The 20327-nt window shown below is 46.5% G+C and overlaps 1 protein-coding gene across 1 annotated transcript in view; it reads right to left on the bottom strand.

Moving 5' to 3' along the window:
- The window catches only part of LOC126235014 (protein bowel), a gene marked incomplete at its 3' end in the record, with an annotated part of 287325 nt that overhangs the window by 130093 nt on the left and 136905 nt on the right, over positions 1 to 20327 (bottom strand). The window lies entirely within an intron of this gene.

Raw genomic sequence — 20327 nt, 5'->3', positions numbered from 1 at the left:
GGCGCTGCGCAGAGGAACGCGTCAATTCGCCGTGTCCATCTGCTGCGAGGGTCACCGCCGGAAACTACACAATGAGGTGACAAAAGTCGTGGGATATCTCCTAATATCGTGTCGCCCGGCGTATGCAGCAACTCGACGTGGCAGGGACTCAACAAGTCGTTGGAAGTCTCCTGCAGAAATATTGAGCCACACCGCATCTATAGCTGTCCGTAATTGCGGAATTGTTGGTGGCGTAAGATTTTGCGCACAAACTGACCTGTCGATTATGTCTCATAAACATTCGATGGGATTCATGTCGGGTGATCTGGGCGGTCAAATCATTCGCTCTAACTGTCCAGAATATTCTTAAAACCACTCGCGAATAATTGAGACAGAGTGATATGACATCGTTGTTTGGGAGCGTGAAGTCCACGAATGGCTGCAGACGGTCACTAAGTAGCTGAACATAACCACCTTCGGTTCAGTTGGGCCAGAGGACCCAGTCCAGTCCATATAAAAATAGCCCACATCATTAGGGAGCCACCACCAGCTTTCACAGTCCCCTGTTGACAACTTGGTATTCTCGGCACCCCCTTAACACTGTGTATATAGAATTTTGAATTCCCTGGCGATTTCCGAAATGGTATGGCCATGCGTTCGGTCCAACTACCATTCCGCGTTCAAACTCTGTCATTTCCCGTCGTGCGGTTATAGTCACGTCGGAAACCATTTCACATGTATCACCTGAGTACAAATGACAAAGCGCTGCCCTTTTATACCTTGTATACGCGATACTGTATATGTGCACAACGCTATTCCATGACTTTTCGCTCCTCAGTGTGCACTGGTGTGCAAAACTTGAGGACGAAAGTAACTTTCGCGTGTTGCGTCACTGCCAAGTAGCGTAACTCCATCAAACTTGGCCTTACATAGGCAGAAATGCTACACTACAATACAGAAAGTAAATACGCTATGACACTAGCAGAAATGACACTTTTATTCAAAGCTAACAATTACACTGAAGTCACCGCGATTTATGATGGTCCCCTGCACATTAAAAACCGTGGAACATGCTCTTAGCCCGCATCTCGTGGTCGTGCGGTGGCGTTCTCGCTTCCCACGCCCGGGTTCCCGGGTTCGATTCCCGGCGGGGTCAGGGATTTTCTCTGCCTCGTGATGGCTGGGTGTTGTGTGCTGTCCTTAGGTTAGTTAGGTTTAAGTAGTTCTAAGTTCTAGGGGACTTATGACCACAGCAGTTGAGTCCCATAGTGCTCAGAGCCATTTGAGCCAACATGCTCTTAACAGGGTATATGATTACCATGTACAGCAATGGATGCTCTGCAAATCGATCTCTTGCTGGGAACAAGGTTGATAAGGGTTCTAAACCTACAGCTACATACGTAATCTGGAAGCCACCGTACGGTGCATGGTGGAGCGTACACTGTACCACTAGTAGTCATTTCCTTTCCTTTTCCCTCGCGAATAGAGGCAAGAAAAACGACTATATGTCTTATCTTCATGATCCTTTTGCGGAACACACATTGGCGACAGTAGAATGCTGGTTTCCTAAATTTTGATAGTCTTCCTCGAAAAGAACGTCGCTTTCCCTCCAGAGATTCCCATTTCTGTTACCCGAAGCATCTCTGTAATACTTCCATGTTGTTCAATCCTATCGATAACAAACCTGCCAATCCATCTCTGAACTGGTTCGATGTCTTCCTTCAGTATGACCTAGTGGGAATTCCTAACACTCGAGAATGAATGGCGCTAGTGTCCTACGTGTGGTCTCCTTTACAAATAAACCACATTTTTCCAAAATTCTTCCAATAAACCGAAGTCGACCAATTCGCCTTGCTGCTACTATCTTAACATGCTCCTTCCATTTCATATCGCTTTGCAATGCTACGTCTAGACATTTAATCGACGTGACTGTGTCAAGCGCACTACTAACGCTGTATTCGAACATTACAGGGTTGTTTTTCTACTCATCTCAATTAACTTACATTTTTTCTACGTTTAGAGCTGACAGCTATTCATCACACCAACTAGAAATTTTGGCTAAGTCACCTTGTATCCTCCTACAGTCTCTCAACGACGACAGCTTCCAGTAAACCAGAGTATCATCAGCAAACAGCTGCAGATTGCTGCTCCCCCTGTCCGCAAGATCACTTACGTATATAGAAAATAACAGCGGTCCTGTCACACATCCCTGTGGCACTCCTAACTTTTCTCTGATGAACACTCCTGACTTTTCTCTACGAACACTCGCCGTCGAGGACAACGCACTGGGTTCTGTAACGTTAGAAGTCTTCGAGCACACACATATCTGCGAATTTATTCCGTACGCTCGTACCTTCGTTGACACTCTTCTTGCAGTTGGGCGTTCCATTCCTCCACCAGTTCGGTCGGTAACTGCTCGATAGTCATTGGTGCATGTGGACGTGCCGCAATGTGTCTCCCAAACCCATACCACACGTGCTGGATGGTATTTAAGTCGGAGGAAAGAGCTCACTCCATTAGCCGATATATGCTGGGCGCACTCTCTTATAGCGACAGGTGGGAACCAGGAGCATTGTCGAACATTCGCGATTTTTTGGTCAAGACACTAGGATGTGGAGAGCTATAATGTTGCATGGGAGAGCTGACCTCCTAATTTTTGAATGCGGTACACTGACCGGAACAGTGCTGTTGTGATGTTGTATTTCTTTCCAACGTCCGTTTTTTCAGGGGTGAATTCGGTATTGATTATTTTTCGAATGGCCCATGTGGAGAAGCTCTAGGAAGGAGAGACTATTTGGCGAATGGACTGGGCTGTCAGTTCCTCCGACTGAAATCCCATCGAGAGCTCGTTTGATGCGTTGGAGAGACGTACTGCAGCACCTCAACACGCACCAGCGACCCTCCAGCAGTTGTCAACCACGCTGGTGGGCGAATGGAAAGCCCTGCCTCAAGAACTCCTTACGGGTCTCGTGGCCAAATGGGAGCACGTTGCAGAGCATACACTGAAGTCCATGGTGATGAGACACCCTATTAAGAACCATGACCCGCGTTTTCTAATTGTAAGACGATGTTGATTAATCGCGGTGACTTCAGAGTAATTATTGCCTTTGAATAAAAGTGGCATTTCTGTTTGTCGCATTTGGTATTTCAACTACTGTCTGTGCTATGCTGCAGAAGATCTTTCTCTGTGTGGTGCAAGTTTCATAGAGCTACGTTACTTTGCAGAGACACATCATGCGAAACTTACTTTCCTACTTTACTTTTGCACACAAGTCTATTATCAGCATTATCAAAGAACCTGTGTGACCACCTAAATGATCGCGGTGAAACATTTTCTTTTTAAATATAGGCCTCTCCTCACATATTTTTCAGCCATTTCGTGCAGGGCATTTACGTAGCATTTTCCAGACGCTGTTTTATCAGTTGCAAGGTAAACAATAGGAAGAATATCGTGTTCTTTCCATAAAACATTAACAACAGCCTTTCGGGCAGACGAAATCGATGTCATCGTTTTTGGTGCAAATTAAAATGAATATTAGGATTTAACATCCTTTCGTCTACAAAGTAGCAACTGACCCTAAATAATAAAAACTGAGACGCCATCCACATGTGTACTAAGGAATCAGTTAAATTACGGTTTCACGATAAATCGCACAAATCTAAAGTCTCTTTAAGTCAACTAAATATTAGGGTAGTCGCAGTGCTTAAACAAAAATTTAAACTGGAATGATTACATAGCTAATGATGTGTGGAAAGCAAAGAAAGTACTGCGTTTTATTGGCTGAGCACTTAGAACTTGCAACAGGTCTACTAAAGAGAATGGCTACACTATGGTTGTCCGTCCCCTGCTAGAGTATTGCTGTGCAGTGTGGGATCCTTGCTAGATAGGGTTAACTGAGGACATCGAAAACATCCTTTACAAGGGCAGTTCGTTTTGTATTACCACGAAATGGTGAAGAGACTGTCACGGATATGATAAACGAGTTACGACGGCAATTATTAAAACGAAGATGTTTTCTGACACATTGTTTGGGTGGTCAGGGGAAGAGTGGTGGTGGAGTAAATTTCGTGATCACCAGATTTTTGCGCCAGTGTTCTGGATTAAAATGCAGACCTTTGTTCTTGGGGATGGTGGAGGGATAGGGGGGAGGGGGGAGGACATGTGACGATGTTGATAATGATCCGCGCGTCGGATGGTGCCGTTAACGTCGGTGGTCCCCTTGTGGCTATTCGAGAACAGCACGCTATGAGCTGAATCCAGATTTCATCATTATCGTCATACTCTTGTCTTAGATTTTGCGTTGTTTCCTTAAATCGATTAAAGTGAATGCCGGAAAACTTTTTTGGAAATTTGTGGTAAGGTTCTATGGGACCAAACTGCTGAGGTCATCGGTCCCTAGGTTTACGCACTAATTAATGTAAGTTAATCTAACTTACGCTAAGGACAATACACATACCCATATCCGAGGGAGGACTCGAACCTCCGACGAGGGGAACCGCGCGAACCGTGACAAGACGCCTAAGACCACGTGGCTAATTCGATACTACTAACCTCGTCGTCGACGGGACCGTAAATTACAGTCCTACACTTTCTTTCAGGACAGCTGCCAATGAGAACAAGCCCAAAGCGCTTTCTCCCTCCGTTGTATTTCAAGACAATTTTCCCCGTGTAAAAGTTACCGACTAATAACACGATCCTTTTAGCACGCAGGTTTTCTTCAACGAAGCCCGCTGTTTCACTTAACAAACCAACTGCGTCGGCACCAGCTGCGCTATACACGGAAGCAGGCATACAACTGATTCACAACAGGATTAACGAAAGCGCATTTACGCGTCATGAAAATTCATTGGCTCGCCTCACTGCGCACAAAGGCGCTGGCTCCCACGGGCAGACGGCGTCTGCAGCACGAACGCTGGCACAATACGTGGAATGCCACAACAGCGCCTTTCATCTTCGACAAACTGCTGCGGTGCGCACGCTCTTCCGGTTTGCGGCCCCATTCTGTTCGACAAGCAGGCGACGCTGGGAAGGAATTTGGACACCGATGAATAATCGAAGCAACAGTGAAATTTCGGTGCCGCAATGGCGTCACTTGTTTCTGGTTGACAGTATATGAGAGGCAGCGTACCAACATCTTCGAACTAAACCAGAATTTCTTCTCTGCTGGAGGAATTTACTGTCGTTGGAGAATACATTAAAAAAAGCTCTCCAGCCGTCGGTAGTAGCATTCCGGAACCAACAAGACAAGACAGACAATTATAAAGCGCGTTTCGACTCAAGCACCGTTGTACAGCCCCTAATTTTTGTATGCCTGTATGTCCTTCTCGTCGTTTTCTTGGACTGCGTCTACAGGGCGTCTCAGTTGTTGACAACAAATGTCGGCAGTGATGGTTTCACCTCAGGGAAGCAATTCGTAGCACACCAAACCGTCGCTGTTCCATCAGATGCATAACATTATCTTCTGTGTGTGAGCGCAGGTCTTTGTAATGAGAATTGCTTCTTTGTTTGTGCTCAACCATTCCTTTCTTTTCATTACGATAGTACAAAGACACCATTTATCGTCATCAGAATAGGAATGGCCGGTGCCGCTGATGACGAGCAAGCAGAGATACACATATGACCACCCGCTGCATTTAGTGACTTTGCCTTAGAGCATGAGATACCCATACATCCGAATTTTGAACCTTTCCTATAGCATGTAAATATCGCACGATGGTGTAATGATCACAGTTCATCAGGTTTGCTGGATCTCGAGTACACTGTCGTGGATCGTTGTGGATTAATGTGTTTAAACGCTCTTCAACAAACCCCCAAGGTCTTACTGAACATGGAGAGTCACTAACGTCAAAACGATGTTCCTTAAAACGATAAAACCATTTTCTTGGCGTGCTCTGTCCAATGGCATAAACCGGATACACGAAACAAATGTCTCTGGTTGCCTCCGTTGCTGTCACCCCTCTACTGAACTCAAACAGAAGAATATGTCGGAAATACTCCGATTTCTCCACTTGGCGCACCATTTTCTAAGAGTCCACAGTTCCACTCACTATCTCCAGAAGACAAAATGACAATATGTAAACTCAAACAGCAACAGTAAAACTACAAATAAAATAAACCAATAGCAACCGGAATACCACATGCAAAACGAAAACGCTACGAACTTATTGGCCAAAGTTTCACGTAACTGCCACGTTTTCTCATTAGTGAATACTAAATACCCTATCAGATCTTATATCCATTCCTGTCTAAATTCAGTTTATTTGTGAGATTGAAACAGTGTTCGGGTATGCGTAACAATGCACTGTTGCACGTCGGTGTCGTAACCTTGCTTATTCTCTACAAATACGCAAGATGTTGACAATTTAAAAAAAAAAAGTGTATCATCTGTTTGTATAGCAGAGGAAAACACAAACAGGGACGAACTGGGCCCTTTTTGCGGCTAGTGGGCAGCGCGCGGCCTGCGACAGACAGCGGACGCGCTGTGCAGCCGCTGCAGCGGCCGCTCCTCCCAGACAGGTTCCTGCGGCTGGGCGTGCCCCCGCCGGGGCTCGAACCGCTGTCGCTCGTAAAGAGGCCGCGCGGGAGTAAGTATGGGCCGCGCTGACGGCTGCCTGCTACCACACCACACCACGTCACGCCACGCTGCGACAGCGTTGCCACTGCATCCACGGCCCCTGACACACACACACACACACACACACACACACACACACACCTGCTCCTGCCACAGACGTACACGGAGTTCCCTGCTGCAAACTCTACCTCTTCTCCACCACTACTTGACGTCTATCCAGAAGCGGTTTATTCTTCAGATTTACTAGCTTCTCACATTTCTACTTTCGTCCTCCACCCCCTCCCCTGCTCACACTTTATCAGAATGTTAATGGAAAACTTTATAATACAGTGAAGAGCCAAAGAAACTGGTACACCTGCCTAATATCGTGTAGAGCCCCCGCGAGCACACAGAAGCGCTGCAACATGACGTGGCGTGGACTCGACTAATGTCTGAAATAGTGCTGGAGGGAATTCACACCATGAATGCTGCAGGGCTGTCCATAAATTCGTCAAAGTACGAGGGGGCGGAAATCTCTTCTGAACAGCACGTTGCAAGGCATCAATAATGTTCATGTCTGGGGGAGACCGGTGGCCAGCGGAAGTTTTTAAACTCCGAAGAGTGTTCCTGGAGCCACTCTGTAGCAATTCTGATATGTGGGGTGTCGCATTGTCCAGCTGGAATTGACCAAGTCCGTCAGAATGCACAATGGACATGAATGGATGCAAGTGATCAGACAGGATGCTTACGCACGTTTCACCTGTCAGACTCGTATCTAGACGTATCAGGGGTCCTATATCACTCCAACTGCACACGCCTCATACCATTAGAGCGCCTCCATCAGCTTGAACTGCCCCTTGCTCACATGCAAGTTCCATGGTTCAAATGCCTCTGAGCACTATGTGACTTAACTTCTAAGGTCATCAGTCCCCTAGAACTTAGAACTACTTAAACCTAACTAACCTAAGGACATCACACACATCCATGCCCGAGGCAGGATTCGAACCTGCGACCGCAGCAGTTGCGCCGCTCCGGATTGAGGCGCACGCCTGGCAAAAGGAGGTTCGACACGATGTTAGAAGATTCCCCACAACTTTTGTCACCTCAGTGTAATTTGAAAATCATGTTACAATGCATACCATCACCCTTTCGTCCGGTGCAGAGGATAGCGTTAAAGTAGTTAGAGCCCCCGTGATAAATGAAATGAGCGTATGGCATCGCTGGTCGGGAGGCCCCTATTCGGGGAAGTTCGGCCGCTAAGTGCAAGTCTTATTTCGGTCGACGCCACACTGGGCGACTTGCGCGCCGGAGATGTGGAATAAATGATTATGAGGACAACACAACACCCAGTGCCCGAGCGGAGAAAATCTCTAACCCGGCCGTGAATCGAACTTGGGCCCGCTTGCATTGGAGGCGAGCGCGCTACCACCCTGCTAAGCTTTTCATCGTTTCGAGTGACCTAAACGAAGTGGAGTATACCTGAGTGGTGGCGGGAGAACCGGAATGCACTGCCGAATTGTCCCCAGAATGATACCTTTGTTCGATGCCACTTGGTGAAGTGTAAAGAAATTGAAACAAAAACTAGACAACTACATTACGACAGTGGGAATACGTCGACAACGGACCGGAGATTGGGGCCGTGTTTGTTGGTCCCGCAGACTGCCGGCATCAGATTAAAACGCTAACAGCGACCGGCGACAGAGGAGGCCGGTGCTAATGGAGCGCTTTATTATTGGACGCAATTAAGGCGGTTGCCCGGGATGGTGGTAGGGGCGGGGGTGGGAGGGGTCGGCCCCATTTCTTGCTCGTTTTGGCCGGCGGCGACGCCGGCTCCGCTGTCCTTGGGCCGGCTACGGGCAGGTGCGCCGCTGCAGCCGCCGCTGGCCCTCTGCGGAGCTACTTGTGGCGGCTCGACGTGTGGCCGGCTCTCCCGCCATCCGGCACAAGTTTTTGCGAGCCTCGACTCCGCCGCGAACCGGCCCGTTGACGTTCTACTACTTCTGCACGCTGCATTCCTGCCAGATTCCTTTTGCCACCGGAGCGTGCTTTCGAACGCGAACATCGAGCGTGCCGAGTCAGAGTGCTGCTGAACGCTCAGAAACGATGCAGTCTGGCTCAACGTGATATACGTGATCGCAGCGCGCTCCAGCGGCAGTTGTCAGCTGCAGCTGGCTCGCATATCATACTGTTTACGAAAAGGTTCAAATGGCTCTGAGCACTATGGGACAACTTCTGAGGTCATCAGTCCCCTACAACCTAGAACTACTTAAACCTAACTAACCTAAGTACATCACACACATCCATGCCCGAGGCAGGATTCGAACCTGCGACCGTAGCGGTCGCGCGGTTCCGGACTGTAGCGCCTAGAACCGCTCGGCCACTTCGGCCGGCTTTATGAAAGGGAATGGTGTAAAATTTCTACGCTAGACCCATTAAAACGCACGTTTCCTCCCTTGTCCGTAAACTGACGAGCCAAAACAATATGACCACCTGCTTAATAACTTGCTGGTCCTTCTTTGGAACGCTATACGTCACCGATTCTGCGTATCATGGATTCGACAGTCTGTTGATAGGTCTGTGGAGGTATGTCGCACCAGTCGGCCGTTGTGGCCGAGCGGTTCTACGTGCTCCAGTCTGGAACCGCGCGACCGCTACGGTCGCAGGTTCGAATACTGCCTCGGGCATGGATGTGTGTGATCTCCTTAGGTTGGTTAGGTTTAAGTAGTTCTAAGTTCTAGGGGACTGATAACGTCAGATGGTATGTCCCATAGTGCTCAGAGCCATTTGAACCATTTTTTTTTATGTCGCACCAGATGTCCACGCAAAAGTCATGTAATTTCCTTAAACAGCGGGCCGCTGTTTTGGGTACTCGGTGATGGTGCCTGATAGCGATCCAAATGAGTTTCATTGGACTCACATTAAGCGAACTTCGGGGCCAAAACATCAACGTGAGTTGGGTTGGGTCGTTTGTGGGAAGAGACCAAACTGCGAGATCATCGGTCTCATCGGATTAGGGAAGGACGGGGAAGGAAGTCGGCCGTGCCCGTTCAACGGAACCATTCCGGCATTTGCCTGGAGCGATTTAGGGAAATCACGGAAAACCTAAATCAGGATGGCCGGGCGCGGGATTGAACCGTCGTCCTCCCGAATGCGAGTCCAGTGTGCTAACCACTGCGCCACCTCGCTCGGTATCAACGTGAGTACAGTACACGCCCCTCACGTCACTGTAGTACGGTTTTGGCTCCGAGACAGGGACAATTATACTGCTGGAAGATGTCGCCGGCAAGACATCAAGCATGAAGGGGTGCAGGTGGCCCAGAGCTGTCAGCGTGTCTTCCATTACTACCACAGAACATACTACTGTTCCCGCCAGGCTGCGCGCTTGGCGCGTTGCACTTTTCGCCGTTAGCGTGGATGACGGCGTTTGTGCACATGACCGTCAACCTGCTGTAGCAAAAACGTGATTCATCCGACGAGGCGACACGTTTCCGTCGCTCCGCGGTCCAATGTCGACAATCCTGTGGCCACTGCAATCGCAACTGACGATGTCGTTGACCGACTAGTATTCTGCTGCGGGGCCCCACGTTCAACAATGTACGATGAACGGTGCGCTCCGAAGCACTTGTCCGTGCACCAGCATTGTGCTTTTTCGGCAATGGTGTCACAGATCGCCACCTACCCTGATTTTCCGAGCAGGCAAGCATTAAAATCCAACATCCTGTGCAGAGTCGTGGGCGTACAACCGTCTAGCGCCTAGTGGTATCCCACGCCCGGGTTCCCGGGTTCGATTCCCGGTGGGGTCAGGGATTTTCTCTGCCTCGTGTTGGCTGGGTGTTGTGTGCTGTCCTTAGGTTAGTTAGGTTTAAGTAGTTCTAAGTTGTAGGGGACTGATGACCATAGATGTTAAGTCCCATAGTGCTCAGAGCCATTTGAACCATTTGAACCTAGTGGTAGTTTCATTGTCGTTCTACCACTTTCCATATATGCTCACTACAGTAGCATATGAACAACCCGCCAGAGTAGCCGAGAGCGCTAACGCGCTGCTTCCTGGACTCGGGTAGGCGCGCCGGTCCCGGATCGAATCCGCCCGGCGGATTAACGACGAGCGCCGGTCTGCCGGTCAGCCTGGATGTGGTTTTTAGGCGGTTTTCCACATCCCGCTAGGTGAATACCGGGCTGGTCCCCCAGTTCCGCCTCAGTTACACGACTCACAGACATTTGAAAACGTTCGCACTATTTCATGACTTACACTAGACGCAGTCAGTTGGGGTACACTGCTTCCGTCCCGGGGGGTTCGGGGTGGCGGCAGGAAGGGCATTCGGCCACCCTCTGCCATTAACGCTGCCAAATCCGTCATAACGAAGCCGACCCCGCGTTGGAGTGGGGCAAAGGCCCAAGAAAGAAAGAAAGTAGCATATAAACATTTGACCAGCTACTACGTTTACGAGGTACTCGTTCATAGGCTCTGGGTAACAATAAAATCACCGTTGTCAAAGTCTCTTAAGTCAGTAGATTTCCGCACTTGTGGCCCGTGTCGTCCCCCCATCCGTCTTTGATTCAATTACATGCTTTCTTACTGTGTCACGTTCCCGCAACCCCACCATGCGACATCCAACCTCGCGGTTGGCAGTAGTCATAATGTTCTGGCTTATCTGTGTATGCTATTCATGTTGTTCTGTCTGTATTATACATAAATAAAAACTTCAATATCCGTTAACATGTTATAAGGCATAAAGAGAAGGGCCTTGTCCAGTCAATAACGATATCGGCATATAAAAGTTCCATTACAAATTGTGCGATATAAATTTACAATAGTTCTCCATATAAGATAAAAATTATTTCATCATTCTCACTTTTTTGTAAAACCCTAAGGTCATTCTCACTTAATCACTGTTCCCATTCAGTAGCAGAATCTTTACAACACGTGAAATACGCCTTGAAACGGGATACGCTCATAACGTACAAGTTATAATAACTCTTTAACCACCAATATGACGTTTCTTGTCATTTCATTACTAAAAAACACACAGATAACGTCTGGTTTTCAAGAGATTCTCAATATTCTGGGCTTAAAAACGGTATATATACATATGGGCTTCAACTGAGAGCCAATATGGCGTTCTTCCATGAGCTTGGTTTACGTTCAAACGGACGTTCGGAATCTCTGACATGCTACATATTGCTCTGCACGTTCGGAAAGACTCCGCAACGTGCTTTTTCTACTCTACGACGTCAGAAACTCGGCACGATGAACGGTCAACGTCAGAATGCACGGTTTGGATGCTGACGAACGTGCAAATAACGTGTAACTATGCACGAAGAGGACGGGTACGACGAAGGACAGCAACTTGCGGAGTCGTGAGGAAAAGATATTGCTGGTTAAACACGAACGTAAACCAATATTCCTCGAAAGGTCAAACTGCATAGAGTGAACCCGAATTCCAATGAAAAAATTTCTGGGTTCCATGGTCGCCTAGAGGCTCTTAATGGCAAAATAAAAAAAAAATCCGTTTTCTGTGCAGAAAAGATGCTAATGAAATTACTTTATTTGGGTTTAAATGGGCAACATTAACTTGCTTTGTCCGAGTCACAAGGTTCTGTTATAATCGATTACAAACATTATTTCAATGTTTCTGACACGAAGTCGCTGGCCCTTTGATCCCAATAGCTCTTTATATACACAGAAACTCCGCTCGACATGTACAAAAACCAATGGAGCATGTCTCATCAGCACCCGTAAAACAAGTAAAATCAAGTGATTCTTCAATTTCTCCCGGCGTACTTCATGATGAAAGAGTTCACGAATGAGCAGCCGGCTGTTCACCCGTGAACTCTTTCGTCCTATTCAGTTAAGGTTGCAAAAGTTTCCACATCTGGATTGTTCTTCAAATTTAATTCGAATTTGCCTTTAGCAAATCCATCACGGATCTCCCTAACACTCATCAGCTTATTCCATTGTTCCTCCTTAACCATACGTTCTTCTTCCAAACTCACAATCACATCAGGAAAATACTTAAAGTCGTACACTGCAAAAACTTCCAACACTAGGTGTTTCTTGTTGACTAACTGTTGGCCTGCTTGATGGAAGCTGCGTCCACTGAGTTTAGTGCACAAATGAAGTGTTTGATTTTATCAAAGTTTTCGAACAAGAAAACTGAAGAAATACCCCACCTTGTGATGATAGGAAATTGTGGAAGGTGGTGCCCTCCCATTTCTTGATAGAAAACTTGACGATTTGGAGACTTTACCAGACTCTTCTTCGGAGCAGCAATAAAGTCATTTAACCTGCAACAATTCTCCTTGATACTTTCGCAAACACGGCGTAGAGCATGTCACATGGTTGAGGTTGGAGCACGTGCCCTTCAATTGGTGGAAAGCTGAAAACATGTAGCGTACCTGATCAGTCAGAACAAGCCTCACTTTTTCGTATTGTATGCCTCCTGTCCACAGATTCGTACACGAGTCGTTGAATGGTTGCATTATCGTGCAAGCATTAGTCTTCTCGAGTTGGTACGTTTAAAAAAATGGTTCAAATGGCTCTGAGCACTATGGGACTTAACATCTATGGTCATCAGTCCCCTAGAACTTAGAACTACTTAAACCTAACTAACCTAAGGACATCACACAACACCCAGTCATCACGAGGCAGAGAAAATCCCTGACCCAGCCGGGAATCGAACCTGGGAACCCGGGCATGGGAAGCGAGAACGCTACCGTACGACCACGAGCTGCGGACGTACGTTTTAAAAACGATAGGCTTTACCCAATCACCATATAACAGAAAAACCAACACATTCAAAATATAACTTTGCAGCTCATCGATAGTTTCATCTGAAACCAATCCCACTTCATGCTTGCTGACTGTCTCTTTTATTCGTCTGTATGCAACTTTTTCTCAGAGTGCTCTCATTCGTTATTGACCTTTATGAGTACTTCTCATGAAGTAATTTGAATGCAAGATTGTTGACCATATGGGGTGGAATTCCTGACTGGATTAATGCCACGGCAAGATCCGCACTAAACGCATTCAATGACCGCTGCTTTTCAGATCCTGATGCGAAAGGATGTATCAGAGTAGCGTGCCTAGGTTTCAACTTGCGAAGTTCATTATTCTTTAAATGAATGTTGTTCTGGATGTACTGGTTTATTCTGTTCCTTTGATGGTTGTCAGCGATTGGAGTATTCACTTCGCAGACAGCACATCGCAGAGTGATGCCAGAAGTTTCGATAAACTGGATCTTAAATTCTTTTGCAAATATACACAACTAGCTTTTCCTTCTTGATCTTCGCCATGATTTTGTTATGAAAAATCCTTTATAGTAAAACACTAACACGGCCAGTAAGACAGTACACAGTCGATATAGATGCAAAGAGGACAACAAACTGTACTTATTTTTCCTCATTTCATGTCCTCATGACTTGTCCGTGTGGAAATAGTTATACTTTTGGAAACGTGCTACATTGTAAAATCTTTCTTCGGTTATTACTATGCCAACGTATACTTCGAAGTCACCGGGCTAGTCCCCCAGTTCCGCCTCAGTTACACGACTCACAGACATTTGAAAACGTTCGCACTATTTCATGACTTACACTAGACGCAGTCAGTTGGGGTACACTGCTTCCGTCCCGGGGGGTTCGGGGTGGCGGCAGGAAGGGCATTCGGCCACCCTCTGCCATTAACGCTGCCAAATCCGTCATAACGAAGCCGACCCCGCGTTGGAGTGGGGCAAAGGCCCAAGAAAGAAAGAAAGTAGCATATAAACATTTGACCAGCTACTACGTTTACGAGGTACTCGTTCATAGGCTCTGGGTAACAATAAAATCACCGTTGTCAAAGTCTCTTAAGTCAGTAGATTTCCGCACTTGTGGCCCGTGTCGTCCCCCCATCCGTCTTTGATTCAATTACATGCTTTCTTACTGTGTCACGTTCCCGCAACCCCACCATGCGACATCCAACCTCGCGGTTGGCAGTAGTCATAATGTTCTGGCTTATCTGTGTATGCTATTCATGTTGTTCTGTCTGTATTATACATAAATAAAAACTTCAATATCCGTTAACATGTTATAAGGCATAAAGAGAAGGGCCTTGTCCAGTCAATAACGATATCGGCATATAAAAGTTCCATTACAAATTGTGCGATATAAATTTACAATAGTTCTCCATATAAGATAAAAATTATTTCATCATTCTCACTTTTTTGTAAAACCCTAAGGTCATTCTCACTTAATCACTGTTCCCATTCAGTAGCAGAATCTTTACAACACGTGAAATACGCCTTGAAACGGGATACGCTCATAACGTACAAGTTATAATAACTCTTTAACCACCAATATGACGTTTCTTGTCATTTCATTACTAAAAAACACACAGATAACGTCTGGTTTTCAAGAGATTCTCAATATTCTGGGCTTAAAAACGGTATATATACATATGGGCTTCAACTGAGAGCCAATATGGCGTTCTTCCATGAGCTTGGTTTACGTTCAAACGGACGTTCGGAATCTCTGACATGCTACATATTGCTCTGCACGTTCGGAAAGACTCCGCAACGTGCTTTTTCTACTCTACGACGTCAGAAACTCGGCACGATGAACGGTCAACGTCAGAATGCACGGTTTGGATGCTGACGAACGTGCAAATAACGTGTAACTATGCACGAAGAGGACGGGTACGACGAAGGACAGCAACACGGATCTCCCTAACACTCATCAGCTTATTCCATTGTTCCTCCTTAACCATACGTTCTTCTTCCAAACTCTCAATCACATCAGGAAAATACTTAAAGTCGTACACTGCAAAAACTTCCAACACTAGGTGTTTCTTGTTGACTAACTGTTGGCCTGCTTGATGGAAGCTGCGTCCACTGAGTTTAGTGCACAAATGAAGTGTTTGATTTTATCAAAGTTTTCGAACAAGAAAACTGAAGAAATACCCCACCTTGTGATGATAGGAAATTGTGGAAGGTGGTGCCCTCCCATTTCTTGATAGAAAACTTGACGATTTGGAGACTTTACCATACTCTTCTTCGGAGCAGCAATAAAAGTCATTTAACCTGCAACAATTCTCCTTGATACTTTCGCAAACACGGCGTAGAGCATGTCACATGGTTGAGGTTGGAGCACGTGCCCTTCAATTGGTGGAAAGCTGAAAACATGTAGCGTACCTGATCAGTCAGAACAAGCCTCACTTTTTCGTATTGTATGCCTCCTGTCCACAGATTCGTACACGAGTCGTTGAATGGTTGCATTATCGTGCAAGCATTAGTCTTCTCGAGTTGGTACGTTTAAAAAAAATGGTTCAAATGGCTCTGAGCACTATGGGACTTAACATCTATGGTCATCAGTCCCCTAGAACTTAGAACTACTTAAACCTAACTAACCTAAGGACATCACGCAACACCCAGTCATCACGAGGCAGAGAAAATCCCTGACCCCGCCGGGAATCGAACCTGGGAACCCGGGCGTGGGAAGCGAGAACGCTACCGCACGACCACGAGCTGCGGACTCCTACATATCGATTACACTGTTATACCAATACATACAATATTAGCTTTTGAAAACTGTGTTATGTTGATTATAACGGGGAAACCTCCATCAAAGTCTTTAATGCAAAACTGAGTGGCAGAATAGCGCGAAACATGCTCTGTAGAGAATAAAAACCGTAACTTTCAGAAAAGAGTTCGACCACGAGGAAACACCGTTCAAGTAAAGGAAAACCAAGGACCAACTCCGACGAAATCTCAACGTCGTTTACCTGTGCAACTGGGAATTAAGAGATCTTCGCGCCGAAACATTATCATAAAGGACCTGCATCTGTATCTCCCCAAACTTGCTACTGTGCACGAGTTAAAGCGTCTAAAAGCCGAGCGGCACAATAACCCTGGGTTCGGTGTGGGGTGGCAGTGGGGTGAGTGGACTGCTGTAGCCTGTTGTGGAGTTGTGTACCACTGCGGGCTACAGCGGGGACGAAGCCTCTCCGTCGTTTCTAGGTCCCCAGTTCAATACAATACAATGATAAAAGGAATTAAAGGTATCGAGGTATGTATAACAAATGACTGTGACAGACAAATTGTGATAGTCCCATCAACAAAGCATTGCCTTTGGTGGTGATGATGATGATGATGATGATGATGATACTGTCCACGCTTAACACATTATATAGCAAACATATAAAGTAGAAGAACGTGTGATCCACACATATTTCAATTTTCCTCTATCTTTGCACTAATTTTGCATTCGAGAAAATGGAGTTCCTTTTCTGCTGTTGAGTCCGTATTTTCAATACCACTCAGAATTTTTGTCCCACAGCAAAACTCGCTGCAGGCACGTTGCCAGTATACTAAGAAAATCAGTTGTTTTATTGGTACTCGCCACTCAGCCAAGAATTTATTTTCAGTACTCCCGCCACTAGGAAGATTAAGCAAACCACAACGCCAGATGCATGCGAGGAGCTGAACAGTCTGTGTGGATGTTACAGCGACTTTATCCCGGACAGCGTGAGAGTTAAAGGGTAACGCCAAAAAGTGGACATGCGCAAGGGGTGTTCTATGACTAGAACCGGTTTTCAACTCCAAATAACGATGACGTAAATGTTTTAAATGATCTTATGGACTTTAGCCTTGGCGAGAGCCTGAAATATGAACCATTAGTGTTAATTAAGGAAGAAACGTGTCTAATTATCTTTTATGTGGGCAAGATATATGGCTGCAAAAATACAAGCCTGCCTGCGAAGTCGACAATCATTACTCCGGACGAGAAGCGAGTTCTGCTTTTCTGTAAGTGGAACGTACGCGTTAATCTCTACAGCCGTATGAATTCCTACAGGTGTATGAATATGATACAAGCGTCCAAATGCATCTCACAGTGGCGTGCTAGTGACGATACTGCGGTAGACTGCATTCACCAGAGATGAGTTTGCAGCCTTTCTACGACTCTGTTCACGTCAAACATATTATATCTGCAGACCTAACAGCTGTTGACAATCGTTCTGACTGGCAAATCTTTCTCTTTTAACAACAGCTCCAGTTGCTACTACTCACCATTCTGTTTGCTTACTACAAAATATTCTCAATTTCTATATTTGGTTCCATTAATTGTTAAGCTGGAGATTTTTAACATATTCCTGAATTTTGGTACTCAAAACTTAGGCAGAGTGCAAGCCATAAAAAGGTATAACTTCCATCTAATACCAGAATTAAAAATAAGAAGCCCATTTACATAAAAACAGCTATAGGTCTCCCACATTGAAGAAAGTATGTACGTTAAACGTGTACTGAGGATTGTATCTCTTTCTGAGTAATGCTAACGATAGGCGCCCTTCTTTCTCTTTCAACGGCTTTCAGTTAATAGGCACATCAAAAAAAGTTTTGCATCACCCCGATTAGCAGAACTCCTGAAGACAGACATTGACTGTGGATATTGTATCACAGACACAGCCCCTTTCACTGTTCAGAGATGTCACTAAACCCGCCCAAAGATGTAAACAACCATGCATGAGCAGCGCCTATTAGACGGAGGGGGTCCGACAGCCGATCAGTTCCAGTCATTCCACCAGGCAGGACCCCGGTATCTGAATGGTCAGCGTGATAGACTGTCAATCCTCAGGGCCCGGTTTCGATTCCCGGCTGGGTCGGAGATTTTCTCCGCTCAGGGACTGGGTGTTGTGTTGTCCTAATCATCATCATTTCATCCCCATCGACGCGCAGGTCGCCGAAGTGGCGTCAAATCGAAAGACCTGCACCAGGCGAACGGTCTACCCGACGGGAGGCCCAAGCCACACATTTCATTTACCAGGCAGGAAGGAGGTACACGGCTCGTGTTGTCTGTAGTTCAACCATGCCTAGACGGTCAATACCGCGGTTCGATCGCGTCCGCATTGTCACGTTTTGCCAGGAAGGGCCCTCAAAAAGGCGTCTCGGAGTAAACCATAGTGATGTTGTTCGGACATGGAGGAGATACAGAGAGACAGGAACTGACAATGACATGCCTCGCTCAGGCCGCCCAAGGGCTACTACTGCAGTGGATGACCGCTACCTATGGATTATCGCTTGGAGGAACTCGGACAGCAACGGCACCATGTTGAATAACGCTTTTGGTGCAGCCACAGGACGTCGTGTTAAGACTCAAACTGCTCGCAGAATGCTGCATGATGCGCAGCTTCACTCTCGACGTCCATGGCGAGGTCCATCTTTGCAACCACGACAACATGCAGCGCGGTACAGATGGGCCCAACAACGTGCCGAATGGACCGCTCAGGACTGGCATCACGTTCTGTTCAATGATGAGTGTCGCGTATACCTTCAACCAGACAATCGTCGGAGACGTGTTTGGAGGCAACCCGGTCAGGCTGAACGCCTTAGAGACACTGTCCAGCGAGTGCAGCAAGGTGGAGGTTCCCTGCTGTTTTGGGACGGCATTAAGTGGGGCCGACGTACGCCGCTGGTGGTTATGGAAGGCAGCGTAACGGCTGTACGATACGTGAATGCCATCCACCGACCGATAGTGCAACCATATCGGCAGCATATTGGCGAGGCATTCGTCCTCATTCGCGCCCCCATCGTGAATGACTTCCTTCAGGATAACGACATCGCTCGACTACTGTGGCCAGCATGTTCTACAGATATTAACCGCATCGAACATGCCTGGGATAGAGTGAAAAGGGCTGTTTATGAACGACGTGACCCACCAACCACTCTGAGGAATCTACGTCGAATCGCCGTTGAGGGGTGGGGCAATCTGGACCAATAGTGTCTTGATGAACTTATGAATAGTATGCCACGACGAATACAGGCATGCATCAATGCAAGAGGACGTGCTACTGGGTATTAGAGGTATCTGTGTGCAGCAATCTGGACCACTACTTCTGAAGGTCTCCCTGTATGGTGGTACAACATGCAATGTGTGGTTTTCATGAGCAACAAAAAGGGTGGAAATGATGTTTATGTTGATCTCTAATCCAATTTTCTGTACTCGTTCCGGAACTCTCGGAACCGAGGTGATGCAAAACTTTTTTTAATGTGTGTATAAATAACTTTTTAACTCATACGGTCCTTATGATCTCATGTACTACCCACTACCACGCGAATTACCTCCTGCGAACAGTGCGATGCTTTACGTTCAATGTGTGTGGTTCACGCGGACTATACGCACCCTGGTTGTAATAGGCACACGATTAACACATTAACACAATAAACTGCTACGCAATGCCACTCTGTCACGCCTATAGTGAATAAAGGTTCAGAATTACTTTTGGCTTACTTGATAAGATTCTCCCTTGCAATACAGGCAGAACATTCACATCATTTGTAAACAAACACAGTGTGTTGCTCATTTAAGTAGTGATACGATGGCATAAAACGACCTGCACCAGCACCAGTGATGTTGCTAGAGTAAAGTTTGATATGAAACTATCAATATTTTCGTTTATTCTTCATTACTGCTTCGTTTGTTTATTCGTTTAGTGAGATCAACACGACTTGAAAATTATGTAAAAAATACACAGTTCGTTGATCCTTCTTGTATGTTATGAATAAAACATGAGAGACATACAGTCCAAAGTCTCAGCGACTGCAACAGTAACGCGATTCCTCCTCATTCACTGCCGGCCAGGGTGGCCGAGCGGTTCTAGGCGCTACAGTCTGGAACCGCGCGACCGCTACGGTCGCAGGTTCGAATCCTGCCTCGGGCATGGATGTGTGTGATGTCCTTAGGTTAGTTAGATTTAAGTGGTTCTAAGTTCTAGGGGACTTATGACCTCAGACGTTAAGTCCCATAGTGCTCAGAGCCATTTGAACC

The sequence above is a fragment of the Schistocerca nitens genome, chromosome 2 (genome assembly GCF_023898315.1).
Source record: "Schistocerca nitens isolate TAMUIC-IGC-003100 chromosome 2, iqSchNite1.1, whole genome shotgun sequence".
Classification (NCBI taxonomy): domain Eukaryota; kingdom Metazoa; phylum Arthropoda; class Insecta; order Orthoptera; family Acrididae; genus Schistocerca; species Schistocerca nitens.
Note: the sequence above shows the minus strand (reverse complement) of the source record. Positions and strands in the feature narration are given on the sequence as shown.